The sequence below is a fragment of the Chrysemys picta genome, chromosome 13 (genome assembly GCF_011386835.1).
Source record: "Chrysemys picta bellii isolate R12L10 chromosome 13, ASM1138683v2, whole genome shotgun sequence".
Lineage (NCBI taxonomy): Eukaryota > Metazoa > Chordata > Testudines > Emydidae > Chrysemys > Chrysemys picta.
Window position 1 is genome coordinate 10,329,646 of NC_088803.1, and position 20,386 is coordinate 10,350,031.

At 45.8% G+C, this 20,386-nt stretch overlaps 1 pseudogene; it reads left to right on the top strand.

Moving 5' to 3' along the window:
- Positions 1 to 12,935, top strand: part of LOC122173114 (cathepsin G-like) — a 181,541-nt pseudogene extending 168,606 nt beyond the window's left edge.
- Positions 12,936 to 20,386: the final 7,451 nt, after the last annotated feature.

The following is a 20,386-nucleotide window of genomic DNA, read 5'->3' on the forward strand; positions in this document are numbered from 1 at the left end:
CCAGCCAACTCAGGGCTCGGGCTGCAGGGCGGTTTCATTGCTGTGTAGATTCCAGGCTCAGGGACCCTCCCATCCCGCAGGGTTCCACACAGTCCCAGTCGGCTGGCACGGGCCATCTGCAGGTGTCTAGTTGCTGTGTAGACAGACCCTCAGTGCTTTTCTTCCATTGATAAAAACATTTTTCATTGGCTTGGGCCTCCGAGGTGCTACAACAATACACATGATCACACACCCCCTTTTACAGAAGGAGAAATGGAAACAGTGGGCAAGCGCCTTGCCCGTGGTCTAAGAGCTGGAAACAGAACAAAATTGACCTTCGTTCCATTGCCTTAGCCATTCAATCATGCTGTCCCCAGCAGCCCCTTTGGCTTACAAAGGGCTGTGATGCTCAGTTGCTTTTTTTAAAATGCTATAAGCCGTCATCAAATTTCCAGTTCAAGCCCTTCCTAAATAACTGGGACATCTCGCCTGTTGGAGGAAAGATTTAAACAATTTAAATAGACCCAATTCCTAGCTGATGTGCATCTAAAATGTATTCCCACAGTAGAGCACATGACAGAAGTATCAGGGGCCGGGATGGGCACCAAAGCAAAACAGCAAACAGTATTCACAAGAAGGGGGAAATGGCCAGGGGAAATATTATGAACACACAGAAGAATCACTGTCCCTAGGAGCAGAAGGTAAGTGACGTGAGAACAAGCAGCACCAGAAGTGAAAGATATCTGGGCTGTAATCTTTGGTAGCAGATGGCTTGTTCATCGGTTCATTTCACATGCAGGGACTGAAGTCAAATGAATCAAAAAGGTAAGCAGAGGTGCCACAGGGGAATTGCAATGTCACTGTAGTGATGGATTTGTGGAATATTCACATCTACGGGCACAGGTGACAGCGGCTTTTAATGGCCTACCCACTACAAATGAGACAAGATGTTACATAGAAAGCTGACATTTCTTCCTCCCCGCCCCCGCCCCTTCCTGACAAGAGAATTCCTGACACGACAGCAATTTTAACATTAGCTGATTGCTGCTGATCAGTCTGATCAGCAAACAGCGACAACAGGAAACGTGGAGGGTTTCCTACCAAAGAGCTCTTGAAACGGCCTCGTAATGAAGTAGACTTCCATTTAGAACATCCCGCATTAGAAACTGAAATCACCAGCCAAATGGAGGCAGGCTCGGGGCTAACAGGTCCGTCAGGCCACTTCAATTAAGGTCATCAATGGGCAACGCCAACACTAAAGACAGGCTAAATACAAAGGACTGCAAACATGGGAAGCACAGGTTCACAAGGAATTGCAGAGCTTCCGACAGCCACCGATGGGAGTGCGCGCCTCATGCCCACCCTTAAATCTCCATGCATTTCTTGCACACTGCGGAGTCCAGTACAAAGTGCTCCTTTGCAGCCTTCAAGATGCTGCATAGACTCTTTCTGAACTTTCCCTCCCTTCTCTACACCCCTCTTGATTTTGCATCTACGTTTGCTTCAACATACACCTTTATTACCCGACCTTCGGACCTGCTTGATAATACTCCTTTTAATCGCACATCGTGTGTACAGTGCACGCACGGGGAGACTTGGGAAATTTTCTAGGCTATCAGTAAAGTCTCTGACAAATCCAGCAGTTTGCCTCTCTAACTTACTGGTGCCATATCAATCACACCAGTACTCCGTCCAAGTCCCGCACCCATCCTCAGCCACAAGGATATGGTACTGGCCACTGAGAAAGGTGCATGTTGTCCCACAGTGACAATTATGAACTAGCCTGTCCAATACGGAATTCAACTGAGGGTATATTCTGAGGGTATATTCTGATTGTATTATTCAATTTGATATTCAGTAAAATCTTAATTTGTTAATCTAGTTGAAGATGTCACAGAATTTCCAACCCGGGAATGTCTCAGGGTTCTGTGGTTTTGCCATGGAATATGTGACTGCTTGGGGGGTTTCATAAGTGGGCATTTAAACCTGATACGTGTGTTAGGAGGGAGAAGGGATCTATACATCTACTGTCAGTTGTAGAGTCACACTTCAAAATTAGTTCCACAATACCTACAACGTAAGCAAAAGTAATTTTGTATTGAAGAATGAAAACAGTAAGTCTGCTCCTCCTGATCATTAGTCTTGGAATAGGGCTTCAGAATGTCAGTCGAGAGCAGTATACTGTCTGCAAATGTTCTAACTTCCCTGGACAAAATCCAGATGTGTAGAGGGTACAGAGGATTTAAAATATCTTCCTACATAGAGAACACTTTCAGGTAATGCACATCTTTCTTTTTGTAATACCTTCTTCAAATCCAGGGACAAGGTTGTATCCTGTCAGTGATCCTCCTGCCCCATGTTTGATTTTTTTTTTCCATTTCATGTGCTAATTCATTCCCCTGCGCTCTTCTGTTTACATCAGACCTGAAATTAATCATGGTCTGTTGAGAAGAAACTTCTGCCGCCTTCTTCACACCGTCAAGTAGCAAACTTGGTGACGATGCAAAATGCTTCTCTTTCCGGAGTTGACGTTGGAAGATTTTTCTGAGCATCCATAGCCGAGTCCACGTGAAATGAGCTATTAAAAACACTATTGCTTAGTCAGTGGGGTGGAGTAAAAGACCAGATTCATCAATTTGCAAACCTCGGGGGGAGAATCTGATGAAATTTGCAAAGGATCCTGATGTCAGTGGACCTGGAAATTGTTTTGGAAGGGGTAAAACTTTGTAGATTCTAACAATGGTTGAATTATTGTCTTTGCTTTTACTCTCCGAATACCTGCTCTTGGAACCACTATTTTGTCTTTAATATGAAATCTTTGTCAGTGTCTGATAAGACCAGTAACGTCATTTGAACTAGAAAGTGCCATGCAAACTGAATTGAATGTTAAATTCAATTAAAATTAGGTTTAGTTAAAATGGGTTTAAGACACCTTATCTGGTTTGTCCAATTAAACGCTCAAATCTGGTTTAGAAAACAATTTGAGACGAGAGCCTCTTTTATATAAAAAAAAAGGGGGGGGCGGAGTTCATCTAGTTCAGTGCAGCAGTGAAAGCAGACGATTATAGGACAGAGGCATTGGCATATAAGTCAATGTAAATACGTTGGCAGGAACAATATTCAAACTTGGTGTTGCTTAGAGAGGAAATCATCTTTGTTGGCTCCTGTGGTGCTGTGTGGTGTTAGATAAATGCATTACATTTTGCTGTAGTTTTGTTGGTTCAAGACTAACAGTTCCCAGTAGCTTTTATGTTACTATTGATTATATCTACCTAACAATTCAGTCTTATTCCTCTTCTCTTCCAAATGGGATTTCCCTTCAGTTTCCAAAGAATAGTCTTAAAATATTTTTTTATTTAGCTTTCTGAGATCTTGTTTGGAGGGCTTACTGAGAATACCTACAAGGTGAAAATGGTAGGAATTTTTATTACTAGTTTGTGCTTTTCTAGATAAATATTGTTGGATTTATATACCTCATAGTAGGTTTTGAAACAAATCTTAACAGTAGGGTTAAAATAACTATGTAATAGAATGCTAGGTGGCTTCTCCATTAGTCCAAACCTTTAGTCTAACTGCAAACCTGGACAGAAAGAATTACTTATCAGAGGGAATGGAGCACAAAACCCATTGGGAAGGGAACACTTGATCCCGTGCAGGGATTTGATCTCTGCTGACCAGGCAGGGTGTGGGAGTGCTGAGGGCAGCATGCTCATTTGCTTTGTGGGGGTGTCATGTTTGCACTGCCTTTGAACAAGACCCCTTATTCCCAACAATGTTTAGACAACCGACTGAACAGCACAAACTCTTCAAATAGCTGAATCCAAGTCCTTAGCAGAAGGAAGGTTGCTCTGTTGGGGCCTTTAAGGATGCTAGAGTGTCCTGGAGCATCTGTTTTATAAAACAAGGAAAATGTAAAAATCATTGAGGAGCAACTGCTATTTTATATCAAAACAACCTAGGTTTTTTCACCTTAAAGGGTTTCAGTAAAGCCTCCTGTCATAGTAATTCTGGCAGCTGTCAAGAGGAGGCATGTCAGTCTACAGCTGTATTTGATTTATTTTAACTATTCTCTTCTGACCCTTCTATTTTATTTTAATTGAATTTGGTCTGAATTCATGCCTGTGTCTGTTTCTACAATGCTTGGTTTCTGTAGCCTGAAGAGCATGATTCTAAGTAGCAACATCCTCTATGCTTTTGGTTAGTTCAGTAAAAGGTATTCTCTAACTTAAAATAAATAAACTTAATAAAGGTCGTTATAGAAAAAGGTCTGTTGTACAAAGGGTTTGGCTCTCATCCAAGCATCTCTCAGCTGTGTGTCTAGTCTGAGTTAAGGTTTACTTGTACCCCAGAAATATAATGGAATGCTACATAGTTTTACTAATCCCCTACATCTTTCCTGAGCCCTATATTCATTTTCAGCCAGTGCTAAAGTTACTCTCAGTGGGAAGCGTAATGGTGCAGTGATGCTGGAAGCTTTCCTGCACAATACAGTGTCTTTGAAATAGGGTGTGTCAGTTTTTTCCTTTACTTCATGCACTCGTGGTCTGCGGTGTTAAATCCATGCCACACAAATGTTAATTTTCAATGAGTATGCTGATTGCTGGTTCCTGTTTGTCTTATGGATCTAAGAACTGAACCTTTAGAAGTGAGCCACTGCACACCTGAAAAACGGAGCACAGTAGAATTTATTTAATACACATCTCTTTAAAAACAACAACAAACAACAAAAACCTGGTGGGCTCACTCCACTTCTCAGTGAAGCTATAATAACAGAAGATGTGGTGAGGGATTAATAATGTAAGACTCTTCTCTTACAAAATACACTGGTGTGTCTATTTTTTGAATATCGTGTACAGTACAGTATTGAGTGTTGGGATGGTGCCATACTGGTGTGACTGTACTGAATGAACGGTGACAACATGGCTTGACATGACTGAACTGTAAAAGAGGATTCTGGGAGAAGAATCCTTTTCTTAGCATCAGGCAGATGCCAGAAGTGAAACTGACTGGCTCCATGCTGCGTGTATGATGAATACTGATCTTTGCATCAGCAAATATGTCCACTTGAAAGCAAACAACACATGTAGAACATCTTGAGTGGAGCACGGGCTGACCGGGGCATCTTGACCCTATAGAAAGACATCACGCAGGGGGCTTGTCAAGGCTGCTTCTCCACTCTGAACTTTAGGGTACAAATGTGGGGGCCTGCATGGAAACTGCTAAGCTTAACTACCAGCTTAGATCTGGTCCGCTGCCACCATTCCCAAAGCTAGTTCCCTTCCCTGGGAAGCCTTGAGAAACTCTTCACCAATTCCCTGGTGAATACAGATCCAAACCCCTTGGATCTTAAAGCAAGGAGAAATTAACCATCCCCCTTCCTTCCTCCCACCCACTCCTGGTGGATCAAGATCCACCCCCCTTGGATCTTAAAACAAGGAAAAATCAATCAGTTTCTTAAAAAGAAGGCTTTTAATTAAAGAAGAGAGGTAAAAATCATCTCTGTAAAATCAGTATGGAAAATAACTTTACAGGGTAATCAAACTTAAAGAGCTCAGAGGACCCCCCTCTAGCCTCAGGTTCAAAGTACAGCAAACAGAGATAAACACTCTAGTAAAAGGTACATTTACAAGTTGAGAAAACAAAGTAAAACTAACACGCCTTGCCTGGCTGTTTACTTACAAGCTTGAAATATGAGAGACTTGTTTAGAAAGATGGGGAGAACCTGGATTGATGTCTGGTCCCTCTCAGTCCCAAGAGCGAACGACTTCCCAAACAAAGAGCACAAACAAAAGCCTTCCCCCCCCCGCCCCGATTTGAAAGAATCTTGTCCCCTTATTGGTCCTTTGGGTCAGGTGTCAGCCAGGTTACCTGAGCTTCTTAACCCTTTACAGGTAAAAGGATTTTGGAGTCTCTGGCCAGGAGGGATTTTAGAATACTGTACACAGGAGAGCTGTTACCCTTCCCTTTGTAGTTAGGACAGGGCTAAAGTGAATGATTCATCAGGGAGTGAATGTGGGGTAATGTTCAGTTGGCACCACTCTGCAGTGTCCTCCTAAAGTATTTGGTAAAAATTAATAACCACATTCCTATTGAGCATGCTTTTAAGACATGTGAATCCTTTGAGGAAAAAGTATAAAAGTCAAACCAATTAAATTACTGTTGGGGATTCCTTAATTGAGGCTTGAAGAAACTGCTAGACAGAGTAGCCAAAACTCTGCTCCATGGGCTTGAGTAGGATTGTGACCAGAAGGGTTTCCAGGCAGCCAAGGCCTTGCCTCCAGGGAATCTGAGACAGACCAGAGGGCTGAGGAGACCAGACCTGGAGAGAAGAAGCCATCCATAGAATTGGTGACCACCTTCTTTGTTTTCGAAGCAGGGATTGTGTGAAGCTAGCGCAGGGCCTGTTTGTGTATGTTTGTGAAAGAGAGCCTCGCTAAGAGGAATGTATAGCTCTTAATGTATAGTTCTTAATGTTTAACATAGGAGTTATGTGCATAATGTAACCCTTTACCGCTTGTGTAATTCCTTCTCAATAAACTGCTGCGCATGCAAGATAATTCTTGTGGACCTTTTTCATTGGTATGACAGTAATCTGCTCCAATGGGAGCCATTAAAGATCCATTTCAGGGGTAGTAGCGCCCCCTGGTGCCAACATTGAGCACAAGGAATTAAACATGGCTAACCAGATTTTGAAAAGTTCCAATCCCAGGCCACAATTTTATAGCAGTCTGAGATCCCTGAAAAAGATTCAGGGCTAGTCAACAGTGGGAACTTACATGGGCATAGCTACATCTCTCAGGGGTGTGAAAAATCCACACCCTTAAGAGACATTAGCTACACTGGCCTATCCCTCGATGTAGACCGAGTTACAAAAACAGGGATAAACCTCCCTCTTAGCACAGGGAAAATTCACAAGCTAACCCAAAAGATAATCTAACGCATTTTCTTGCTATTACTTACTATTTTTGTAATATTAGATGCTTAGTTCAGATATGGCTTAGGGAGATGTATTTTCCCTGCCCTGGTTCCTTGTTGACTCTGGGAGACACAGACAAAAAACCTTCCCCCACAGATTTGAAAGTATCTTCTCCCCTTATTGTTCCTTTTGGTCATGTGCCAACCAGGTTATCTGAGCTTCTTAACCCTTTATAGGTAAAAGAGGAATTAACCCGTATACAAGGGTTTGCGGGGGCTTGTCTCTCTCCGGGGCGGTGGGGAGCCACACCAACTCACTACATATGGTTGACGTTGGGGGAATTAGTCTGGCCACGGGGTCTCCCTCGGCAGCCCTTGCATTACCTGTAACAGACACTGTGATCCCAAGCCCTGGGTCAGGGCGGGGCAACAAGGAGTCAGGTGCTCAGGCCCTTGGCAGGGGCTGAGCAACCACAGTATGATATAAACAGTAGTGATAAGCCCAGGTCCTGGGTCAGGGTGGGGCAACAATGGTAGGCCCAAGCCTCCAAAGTCCCGGGAGAGGGGGAGACTGCCACCCACGAATTGGGTGGCGGGGGGACGCAGGCCCTCCCACTTCACTGCGTCCCAGCCTGGGGACCTAGCAACGACAGAAGACCCGCTGCTGTCAGTGGGGATCCTGGTCGCAACACACTGACATGGGCTCTGGCAGTGCTGCATCCAGACTAGGGTTGGCTGATCCCAGGCTACTTCCAGACTCCCCCTTGGGTAGTACCTGGATCTGGGTGTTGTCCGCTGGGGGGGTCCAGTACCATAGGTTCCTCTGGGTAGTGGGAGGGCAGCAGGTCCGGCAGCTCCTCCGGGTAGCGAGCGCATGGCAGGCCCGGCCAGTCCTGGTGGCCGCCTTGGACCGCAGGGTTTTCCCAGTCGCGGGCTAGGCTGGAGGCGTCTGGTCTCTCCGGCGTCTGGGGCCTGATAGAGCTCTGAGGGTGAGCCTTTATACTTCCGGGTCGCCGCCTGATCGTCTATGGGGCGGGCTCAGAGCTCCCTAGCTCCGCTCACTCCAGCCTCCGGATGGGCTCTTCCCCCTCCGGGGTTGCAGGGAGCCACACTGCCTCACTACAACCCTTTACAGGGTAAAGTGGGATTTTATGCTACCCTTAGCTGTATGTTTATGACAGCATCTAGGTACCTTCCCAGAGCATATGGGTGAAGTCAGCACCTGCCAAATCACAGAACCAATATTTGTCTGACTTAGCAGCATCTTTTTTGAACAGTGGAAGGAAGGTCCAGGACCTCCAGTGTATGATTTCCTGTGGAATTAATCTGACATGTAGCTCCAAGGAGCAGTTTGGAGCACTGGCTACTATTTATTTCCATTTGGTTAGCAGAAAATAATTGGTCTTGTTCCTCCTCCCAATGCTTTTTTAGACGATCGGTGTTTAGTTCAAATATGCTGGGCAGTTGTGCATATAATGTTGCCATAGATCTTGGCAGTCTAGGAAATATTTGGAGAAATGAAAGCAGTAAACGGTCAGGGATAGTGAAGGCATCGGGGCTAAACAGATGGGGGACAGTATGTTTCCATTGCATACCTTGTCACTCCTTCTTAATCTCTAGTGTGACCAAAGATAAATTGTTTTGGTGACCGAAAATGTACAAATTGTCAGCTGAAAAATGCCGAAAGCTGGGGGGAATGATCAGTTTGCCAAGAAAAATGCTGAAATGTTTGAGGCAAGGAGACACTTTCTGGGAATTTTTTCATTATCTAGAAAACCTGATTTTCTGTTGAAAAAGGGTTTGGAGGGGCAGCTCAGCAGCAGCCCTGGCTTGTCACTGGGGGTTGATGGAGAAGGCGAAACATCATCAGGGGATGTGTTACTGGGTGATACTGGCCCACAAAGCTGTTAACTCCAGGCAGTGCAATTACTAACTCACTCCTGGTGCATTTGGCAGTGATTCTCCACCCAGCGAGGTGAGAGCTGTAGATTTACCCTCTGGCCCCATGGGGTGTCCAGTGAGTGGGAGAGCACTGCATGGGGCAGAGTTCCTGGTACAGGAATCCCCCAGGGAGAGCATCACAGGGGGAGGGTTGAGGCTGTGGGGACTCCTCTTTGGGATGGGAAGATTGATCCCAGCCTGGTCCAGGAAGACGATGGGGTTCTTTATATGAATCTGTTCCCTGCCCCCCCACAGGTGAGATCATCAAGGGCCAGGAAGCCCCTCCCTACTCCATACCCCCTACCATGACTTATCTGGATATTCAAAGTGGAAATAATAGCTCCTTCTGCGGAGGGTTCCTGGTGTCAGAGAACTTCGTGCTGATGGCTGCTCACTGCAATGGAGAGTAAGCGCCTCTGTGTTGGGCAGGTCAGGCGTTAGCGGGTGACGGGGGAGCCGTGAGCTCTGGCGCCGTCATGGGTTGCAGGGAAGGAGCTGTGAGTACAACAGGCTGGGAGAGCAGAGCCCAGGGATCTGATCTGCTCACGGGGCATCGGCCTGTCTCCAGGGGTCTGTGGAAACCATTGTCAAGATCCAGCGCTGGGTAAATCAGTGGAGCTATGGCTGATTGACACCAGCTGGGGGTCCGGCCCACTGCACCAGCTTTGGAGGTCCCCCATTGTCCTGATCTGTGCATGAAGGAGCTCACAGGGCTCTGGTCTAGGGGGAGCTGTGTATAGACCCCTGTCTGGATCTAACTGGGGAGGGGTCACCGGGCTGCAAGGGAGCTGAGACCCAGGGGCCAGGAAGACAATGGGGAGTGAAGGAGCTCAGGGGAACATACAAGGGGCTGGTAGAGACACAGGCTGGGACCCCAATATCACAAGGTAGGGGCTTTATGCTGCAACTGGCATCTCTAGCAGAAAAGAGCCCCGTGTCCCATTCCCTGCCCCAATAATCCAGCCAGTCCTCTGCCCTGAGGTCAGATCAGACCAGCCATGTGTCTAGTGGTATGTATATTATTTCAGGCTGAAAGCTGAGTCCTAGTTCTCTTCCTAAGAGCCCCCAAAAGAAGTATTCATGAGTCAGACCCACATGGGCCCATCCCCAACTCATGTGTGCTGTTACCTCTAACACACCATGTGTTCCTCTTGGCTTTACAGCATCATCACTGTCAGGTTGGGAACCCCTAACCTTGGGAATTGGGAACACAATGAACACAATGAAGATCCCTGTCCATCACTCAATCCCCCACCCGCAATACAACAAAGTGACCACTAACAATGACATCATGCTGTTGCAGGTACCGCCCTGTCCCATCACTCCACCCCCAGTGACCTCACACTGCTGTAGGCACTGCCCCTAACTCATCCCCCGGCCCCCAGTGACCTCACACTGCTTCAGGCACCGCCCCCAACCTATCACTCCAATGATGACCTCAAACTGTCTGTTTTGCTCTGGTTCAGATGTGTCTCTCCCTCTCCTGACTCAGACCTTTATGCTGAGCTTGGTTCTTTTTTTCTCTCTCCCTATGGCAGCTGGCCCAGCAGGCCAGATTTAGTTTCCAGGTTTGGCCCATACTCCTGGCCCGGAATGGGGACACAGTTATGCCAGGGTCCATGTGCAGCATGGCTGGCTGGGGTCACATGAATGTGTTCCCTGGGAAGGCCTCAGATGTGCTGATGGAGGTGGATCTGGATGTGATGGAGGACAGGGTCTGCAGTAGGCGCTTTCCGAGTAAGTATAAACCTGGGACCATGCTGTGTGCAGGAGACCAGCATGGCAGGAAATCATCTTTCAATATAAGTGTCATGCTCAGTCCAGGACAGGGAATGGCAACACTGGCCCAGCCTAAGGAGAGGAGACTATGACCAGCTGGGCCTGGGGTGGGGTGGGAGGCCAGTCCCAGGTCTATGTCAACAGAAGGAAGCAACTTGATCAGATGCTGTCATAAATATAAAGGGAAGGGTAACAACCTTTATGTATGCACTAACATAAAATCACTCCTGGCCAGAGGTACAGAATCACTTTACCTGTAAGGGGTAAAGAAGCTCAAATAACCTGGTTGGCACCTGACCAAAAGGACCAATAAGGAGAGAAGATACTTTCAAATCTGTGTGTGTGTGTGTGTGTGCTCTTTTTGTTTGTTCCTTCTCTGGATGGAGAGAGAGACCAAGCAGGTAAACCATCTCCTGTAACATATCTGAAATGATACATCTAAAATTACAGAAATTGTAAATAAAGGCAAGGAAATGCTTTAGATTATCTTTTGTTTTAGCTTGTGAATTTTCCCTATGCTAAGAGGTAATTTCATTCCTGTTTTGTAACTGGAAAACAGAGTCAGAGGGGAATCCTCTGTGTTTTAAATCTTTTTATTTACCCTGTAAAGTTACCTTCCATCCTGATTTTGCAGGTGTGATTCTTTTACATTTTTTTTAAATAAAATTCTTCTTTTAAGAACCTAATTAATTTTCATTGTCCTAAAAACCTAGGGGTTTGGTCTGTGCTCACATTGTAACTAATTGGTGAGTATATTATTCTCAAGCTTACCCAGAAAGGGGGGTGAAGAGGCTTGGGGGAATATTTTGGGGAAACAGGGACTCCAGGTGGCCCTTTTTCCTGAATTTTTGTCTGAATCACTTGATGGTAATAGCAATACCGTCCAAGGACAAGGAAAGGATTTGTGCCTTGGGGAAGTTTTAACCTAAGCTGGTAGAAATAAGCTCAGGGGGTCTTTCATGCAGGTCCCCACATCTGTACACCAAAGTTCAGAGTGGGGAGAGAACCCTGACAGATGAGATTAATCTAACTTCTTGTTTCATTTCACAGGGCGATTCTGGGGGGCCCCTGGTGTGTGGCAGGGTGGTGCAGGGCATCGTCTCTTTTGGTCCTATTGATGCTTCACCCCCTCAAGTGTACACACGGATCTCTGAGTTCATCCCCTGGATAAAGGCAACAATGTGAAATCTACAAGGCTTGGACCCGCTGGAATTCTCCTCATGACCCGGAATTGCCCTGTTCTTGACACATGAAGCCCAACTCTTCATCGTCCTATATCTCTACATTAGAAACAAGAGTGGAATTCAGTTAGAAACATGGAAATTCCTATAAGAAACTGAAGAAAACTTCCAATGAGAATTCAAAGTGGTACTTCATTTAGAAAGGAAATGACATTTAAGTTAGAAAACACCCAAAATTTCAGTATGAAACTAAACAAATATTTCATACAATATAGGACCATACAACATCATCCAATCCAGGACATGCAATCATGTATTATAATCCCCATCTTCAAACCAGCTAGGTTTCTTAACCCCTCACCTACTGTTTCAATTACAGTCCAAATGTGAATTTCATTTAGAAAGGAAACAATATTGCAATAAGAAATTAAATAAGAATTTGACCTAAATTACATTTTCAAATCCAAGTGTACCGAAATTTCAGTCAAATAGAAAATGAACAATTACATTGACTACAAATTGAAAATTTCAGATTGAAATGAAACAAAATACATTTGAATTTCAAAGGAAAATTGGAATTCCAAAAGGAAAAGAAACAAAGCTTTCACTGTGAGACAAAAGGGGAGTTTTAATTAGAAAAAAAGTGAAAATCTCAAGTTGGTACAAAATGAAAACTTCAGGTCGAACCATAAACAAAAGCATCACCTCGATATGAAATGGGCAATTTAATTTGAAATGCAACAAAACAAAATTTTCAATTAGAAACAAAATGAATATTTTCATGTTGAAATCAAACACAAATTTTCATTTCCTTTCATTTTGGTTTGATGTTTTCCAGCCCCATTTTTGATTCAGCCCTATTTTCGAAATGACAGCTTGTCAGAAAAGGACAAGCAGGCCTGCTCTGTACATAATCCACCCCTAGATAGGGACAGAGAGGCTCCCAGAGCTGGTGTCCTGCCGAGCTGCCAGCTTGCTTGTGCACTGAGCTATTAACCAGCGAGGCACTGGAACCAAATGCTGGGCATTCAGATGTTCAGTCATTTCTCCTCCACCCCAATCCCCCGGCTCCAGCTCATTTATTTGGCTTTCTGCTGTCTAGACTTGCAATGAATAAAAATGAAGTTACAAAACCAAAAACCAAAAGAGAATGTGTCGCTTTGGGGAATGTAATGAACTCCCTGAGCCTCAAAATGTGGAGCAGTTGCTGCATCTAGTAGGCTGAGCAGGTTCAGGGTAGAGCATGGGACGGGAGGGGCTGATTAACCCTTTCAAGGTGTAACTATTGTCACCTGGATGAGGTGTAATTGCATGGAGACTGGCAATGGAAATAAGTAACTCTACGGCCTACAGAGCTCACTGTGATCCCAGCTGGGTCTGGTGGTGCATAGAGATGGAGGGAGGGAGAGCAGAAGAGGGTGTGTTTGTGGATGGATGGATGGTGTGTATGGGGATGGGGATGGGGAGAGGGGTATGTATGGCGATGGATTGTATGGAGGAGTTTGTATGGGGTTGGATGGAGGTACAGATAGCTAGGATGGATGGACAGTTGGATACATGAATGGATGCATGGATATATGGGTAGAAGAATGTCTATGGAGGTGGATGAACGTACAGTTGGCTGAGATGGCTGGATGCATACTTGGATGGATGCCTGGATATATGGTGTCACTCTGTTTGTAGAGGTTCCCGACCATGAGTGTCTACCTCAGGGCAGACTGTCAAAAGCAGGGCAGCCACCCCAGACTGGTGCTATGTTCGATAATTAGATTTCACCAACTCAGTAACAAATGTTAACTCCCAAAATACTGCAGTCGTCTTGTAACGGAGTCACAGGCAGTTCCTTTAGACGCTCCCGTCTATCTTGCCACCCAGAACAATACTAACACACAAGTGAGCTGGTTTGGCTTCCAGCTGTGAGTTTGTCAGTTCTCAGCTGACACCTAGGCCTTGGCCAGAGCTGGCACTTGGCTTACCACCGTCCCACCCCCCAACGCAAAACTGGTGTAGGAAGGGCTGTTGTCAGTGCTCCGGAACATGCCTCAGGGTCACCCTGTTCTTGATAAGGCCCCAGTCACTACCATTTCCTCCCCCTTGACATGAATTATTTCCATGTGAAATTCTTGTGGAGCAAGACTCCATGGCAATAATCTAGAATTTGTTTCCTTAGCTCAGTACAGCTGTATAAGGGGAGAATGATCTGTCAAAACCTGAATTATTTTATTACACAATAAGCTTTAAATTGCTTTACAGCCCAGATTATGGAATAGAATTCCCACTGGATGACCGCTTGGTTCAGTTCAGTAGAGGTTCATTTTTACTCAAGAAGACAAAGGGATCCCTTTTGTTTCCTTCCCCAACCTACTTTAACACTGCACCTAACCAAATATTAGAAGTCTCATCACCTTCTTTTATATTCTGAAAGCCTTTTTCACAGATCTCTGTCAATACCACCTGGTCTGGCTTCTCTTTTTTGTAAGATCTGTTGAGGGGGCCACAATGTTGCTAACCCCTTCACAAACCTCCAGTGGTACTTGGCAAGATCAATAAAGGATTGGATCTGCTTCTTGGTTCAACTCCTAATAGGTTCTACTTTAAAGAATTGGGGCAAAGAAACCTAGTGCCCTCCCTGTGCCCTATATAAGAAACCTCTGCAGCTCCCATTCTGCATATGGAGACCTTGACAGTGAAGTTGGCTTTTTTAAGTCTGTATAACACAATTCCCACATGACTCAACTGGCCTTGCCAGGAGCTACTGAAAATAGCCAAAACAACAAGGAGTCTGGTGGCACCTTAAAGACTAACAGATTTATTTGGGCATAAGCTTTTGTAGCTTACTTCTTCAGATCTGTTAGTCTTTAAGGTGCCACCAGACTCCTTGTTGTTTTTGTAGATACAGACTAACACAGCTACCCCCTGATACTTGAAAATAGCCAAGTCATCTAGCTAGGACCTGGCAAAGGTTTGTACCCCCTGCAGCACCTCATTGACAAGCCTCTGAAAGGTAACTCTTGCATTGATTAATCCAAAAGGCATAACCTTAAATTCATATAAGCCGATTCCACTACAAAAGATGATTTTTCTTTGGCATCAGTATCAAAGGGAATTTCCAGTACCCACGAGTCAAATCCATTGGGTTTTTGAATTTTGCATCCCCCCCAATAGATCCAGTAGTTCCTTTATTCAGGGCATGGTATATGGGTGGGATTGGGTGTTAGCATTTAGTTCCCTAAAGTTCCCATAAACTTCATGGCTTTACCCTTTTTAGGTACCATCACAATAGGAGATGCCCAGGGGCTTTCTGATTTAATAATTACCCCATCTCCAGAGTGCTATTTACTGCCTCCTGTCACACCCTAATGGCCATCTCCCTCAGGGAGTCCCTGGGGAAGGCAAATCAGCATTGTATGTGGCTAATACTGTTGCAAGCATTGCAAAGCATTTTGGGGAGGGTCAAAAGTATGTAAGTAAAAAATGAAAAATTCCTTTGCAAAAAGCCAAAAAAAAAAAAAATGTACTCGGCACTTTATCTAGCTCTGTGTAAAAATAAAATGCTGGCCCCTGCCTAAGGTCATAGGCTCAACAAAAAATCTACAAACAAAAAATTTATAGCTGCCCAGTCATAAAAAAATAAAATAAAACAAAGCTGCAAAAAATAGCAGAAAAACCAAAGCAAATAAAGTGGCAACAATAAAAGCCAACAAAAAAAAATATTCTCCAAAGCCAGTGTGTTTTGGGCAGCCAAAAAGGCTTCAGCAAGCCGATTGGGACTTTTACAAAGAGCACCAGGCACAGAGGGCCCTTGTCATAACTATAAAGGGAAGGATAACAGCTCTCCTGTGTATAATACTATAATCTCTCCTGGCCAGAGACTCCAAAGTCCTTTTACCTGTAAAGGGTTAAGAAGCTCAGGTAACCTGTCTGACACCTGACCCAAAGGACCAATAAGGGGACAAGATACTTTCAAATCTTGGAGGGGGGGGGGAAGCTTTTGTTTGTGCTCTTTGTTTTGGGGGTTGTTCGCTCTTGGGACTAAGAGGGACCAGACATCAATCCATGCTCTCCAAATCTTCTGAACAAGTCTCTCATATTTCAAACTTGTATGAAACAGCCAGGCAAGGCATGTTAGGTTTATCTTTGTTTTCTCAACTTGTAAATGTTTCTTTTGCTAGAGTGTTTACCTCTGTTTGCTGTAACTTTGAACCTAAGGCTAGAGGGGGTTCCTCTGGGCTCTTTGAATCTGATTACCCTCTAAAGTTATTTTCCATCCTGATTTTACAGAAATGATTTTTACCTTTCTTTCTTTAATTAAAAGCCTTCTTTTTAAGAACCTGATTGATTTTTCCTTGTTTTAAGATCCAAGGGGATTTGATCTGGACTCACCGGGAATTGGTGGGGGGAAAGAGGACGGGGAGAATGATTAATTCCTCTTTGTTTTAAGATCCAAGGGGTTTGGATCTGTGTTCACCAGGGAATTGGTGGAGGAGTCTCTCAAGGTTACCCAGGGAGGGAAAGGTTTGGGGTGGGGAAGACAGAGTTTCCCAAATGACTCAAACTATTTTGGTGGTGGCAGCAAAAGCAGATCTAAGCTGGTAATTCAGTTTAGATGTTCACATGCAGGTCCCCACATCTGTATTCTAAAGTCCAGAGTCGGGAAGGAACCTTGACAGCCCTAAACAACAACACCCCCCCAAAAAACCCGGGACTTAAAAACCCTCCCAAAAGCTGGAGCAATTCGAAAATTACAGTGGATTTCCCGGACAACCTGGGCCCAGGGAAAGAACTCCAGTCCACCCCTCCCCCTCTTCTTATTTTACACTGAGGCCTGGCCAGCTTTGGGTAGTGTGTGTGTGAGTATGAAAGTGGGTTAGGGCTTGGGGCTGTAATGCTTTCTTTCTTCCCCTAAGTAACATAAAAGCATTCCCAGCACTCTCTGCTATATTTTATTATTTTATTAATAACGCTTTACAATGTAAACACTTGGTGTGTTATGTCATCTCCTCCCCAAACAATCCTGCGGTGTCAGCCTAATCACCTGACACTCCAAAAAATTAGTAACAAAAATCTGTCACAGTCCTGGATCTGCTTCTGGGTTTCCTGAGTTCTTTTAAGGTTCTTTTGCACTAAATCTATCATACATTGTAAATTCTCCTTAAAATGAGTAAAATACTCCTCTACCAGCTGTTCTGTCTCTTCGGTACTGCCCTCCCAAGAGCCTCAAAGCAAATCTGGGGGTCCCCTCCCCTGCCTCCCCTACAGGAGATCAAAGGAGGAAAGCCAATAGTTTTCTGAGGAACACTTCTGTAGGCATATAGAAGATAAAGAAGACAAACATCCCAGTCATTGTCATGCCTGGAGAGATACATTCTTAGCATAGCTTTTAAAGTTTCATTACATCTTTCTACAAACCCATTAGCTTCCGTATGATAGCGAGCAGCCTTCATATTCTTTTGTAGTGAAGCGGAGTGGCCTCTCTCCAGACTTGACAACAGGGGACCACTAAACCTCCCCCTGGTGGGCAGAGCCAGAGCTGCCACATCCCCCTCACCAGAAATATTGGGGTGGGACAGGAAGTATAAAGGGAGGTCCCTGCAGCTTAGTTCACTGCAAGACATGGAAGAAGACAGACCTCTCCAGTCTGCTGCTGACTGCCACAGCCGAGTCCACGCTGCCCAGTGCCCGGTCTCGGTTGGAGACAGACCCTGGAGGGGAGTTGCTGGGAGTGCCGTATACAGTGTACTCTGAGAAGAGAGAGGACCCTTGGACTATGGAACCCCCTCTCCAGACTGTGGTGGGAAATAGCTGGGGGAAGCCAGACTTTAGTCCGGTTTGGTTGCCAGAGAAGGGGTCAGCATGTTGTGGTTGGATTCCCCACAAATGCAGTGGTGAGACACTCTGCCGCTGTTAGGGCCCTGGGCTGGGTCGCACTGTAGTCGGGTGGGCCCAGGTCCCCTTACTACCCCTGCCACCAAACCCAACCCTGGGGTGGTGGCCTTTGCACCCCTAGGCCAGAAGGCCTGTGCTTGGCTTGTGGCTTGCCCCCAACAGGAGACTGAGAGCCCTAGACTGTTTGCTGGCTGCTCCCTGCTCTGCCCTGCTCAAAGGGCCAGAGCCTTGGACTTAATTACTGCCAGCCCCAGGCAGGAGGCTGTGGGCAAAAGACTGCTCACTGCTCTGCCCTGCCTGAGGGGGCTAGAGCATCAGACTGTTACTGCTGGTTTGCATCTGCTAGGTGGCTACAGAACTATAGACTCCTCATGGCTTGGCCCCACCAGTGGGACCCAAACCCCACTGCTGTTGCCTGACACAGAGAGGCAGAGTGGCCTCCCTCAACACTAGAGAGTGAGGGACTAGTACAGCTTTACTATAATTCCCACAACTTTTTAAAGACTACAGCCATGAAATTTGCACCATGTTGTATCAAGATTTCTGCTACCTACTCTGCTGTAAACAGTGAATAAAGCTGTAGCCACTATTCAGTATTGGACAAGGCTGTGGCTTCAGGGTCCCCGGTGGCAGAATCCAAGACAACAAGAATGTCTCTCTTTCCCTTCCCCAAAAGTTTAGTGTGGCGTCCCACAGTATCCACAGACACTCTGGCAAACACCTCTTTAATAATGGGCATAGGCTGCAAGGGTGCTTTACAGGGTCCCTTTAACCCTTATGCTTCTGACTTAAGTCACAACTCTTACAGGAATCTTTTACTGTATCGAACATGTGAGGCCAATAGAAAATCCGTTGCAGCCTGTCACAGGGTCTTTCCGCTCAAAAAACTCCTGTGAATGGACAATCATGAGTTACTTGGAGCAATTCTTTCCTGTATTTCTCAGCCACCTGCTTGCAAACCTCACCTCTCCAAAGTTTTATTAACTAGGAAAAAGAAATGACAGTTAATTACAGGTTGAAGCAAGCAGACATATACACACCAGTGAGTTACTATCTAACTCCAAACAGTGACAGAGCTGTAGTGATCTGTCCATTCAAAGTGTCTTTCAGGGCAGCCCCAGGAGGTAGTTCCTGGGGTTCTCTGGCTTCAGTTAAGAATCTCTGGACCTTAAGAATTCAAGCATCCAAAGAGATGGAAAATTTTCGTGTGACCTTGTTTAATTTCCGCCATTCAGCTTCCAAGCCCACAGGATCGGCTTCCTTGCTCGTAGCATTTCCCAGGTGCAATAGGGCCATTAACTGTTATTTGTATTCAGATTATTTTTGATGGTCCATCTGATTTTGATATTCTTTCTGGATGGGTGAGGCGAGGGACAATTCCCAGGTCTGAGTTCACAAGTTTTAGGCAACACTTTCAAAGTTACAAAACTAGACTTACATATGTTCTTATAGCCTGAAATACCAACATTGCACGTGAAATTTCCAAGCATTTCAGATAGTCAAAACACTAAACACATTCTTATAAGACATATGTATTTTGAACAAAACTACCATACAGGTGAGCTGGTCTGGTCTTCGGCTACAAGGTAGTCAGTTCTTAGCTAATGCCTGCAGCATGGGTAAGAGCTGGCATCTGGCCCGCCAATGTCACACGGCTAATGCTGCCTCCTGCCTATTACCAGTGTCAGAATTGCTTTTGGGTTTTCTGCTCATAGATTCCCAGACCCATAAATTTCAAGGTCAGGAGGCACCACTGTGACCTTCCAACCTGAATCCCTGGGCAACCCAGAGCCAAAACCCATCAACTCCTGCCTCCAATTTGGCCCCAGGTCAGTTGTTCCTGTGGCTCTGTGTCCTATGTTTGCCCCTTCGGCCTTGCCAGGTCTTTGCTGACTCCCAGCTTCCAGCCATCGGGTCTTGTCCTGCGATGCCCAGAGAGGTTGAAGAGCCCCCTGCTCTCAGAAACCCCCTCTCCATGGAAGTTCCTATAGACAGGGGCCGAGTCCCATCTTCGCCTCCAATACTTTCAGGGGATTGCTCTCCTTGGAGCTCTCCCCACAATGCAGAGTGTCCAGATGTCAGCTTTCTAGAGATCTGCCCTAGCTCTGCCTGCGGTGCTGGGCTGGAGGGCAGAGACGCTGGGTGGGTTCTGGCTCTCGGGTGTACAGGTGGGTAAGTCAGGAAGGTCAGCATTGTCCCTCCTGGCTTTGAAATCTATGGGTCTGGGAATCTAGGTGCAGAATAATCCAGGGGTTTCCTTTCACTGGTAGCTGGAGGGGGAGCAGTGTTAGCCACATCCTCAGCCAGAGGGACGGTGGGTGGAGCATCATTAGCCAGTGCCCCCAGCCAGTTTATTTAGGCAACGGAGCAGAGAGGAAACCCTCCCCCCGCATTGTGGGTGCGGCTGTGACCTGACAATTTCACAATGGGTGTCTCTGCTCCTGGATCAACTGGGATGGGAGTTTCCAGGCAGCAGGATATGTGCCCCTGTAGTTGGCAGGTCCTGAATTCCCCAAACCTGGTCCATATAACCCCCAGGGCTGATGTAGAGTCTCAGTTCATGTCCCTGGATGGCTCAGACGATGCAGCTCTTGATGCTGGTCCTGCTTCCCACGGCCTTTCTCCTGAACCCTGGCTGCCCATAGTGAAATGAGAGCTGTTTAGGGTGAGGGGCCTTGAGAGCAACCCATGCCTCTCGGGTCGAC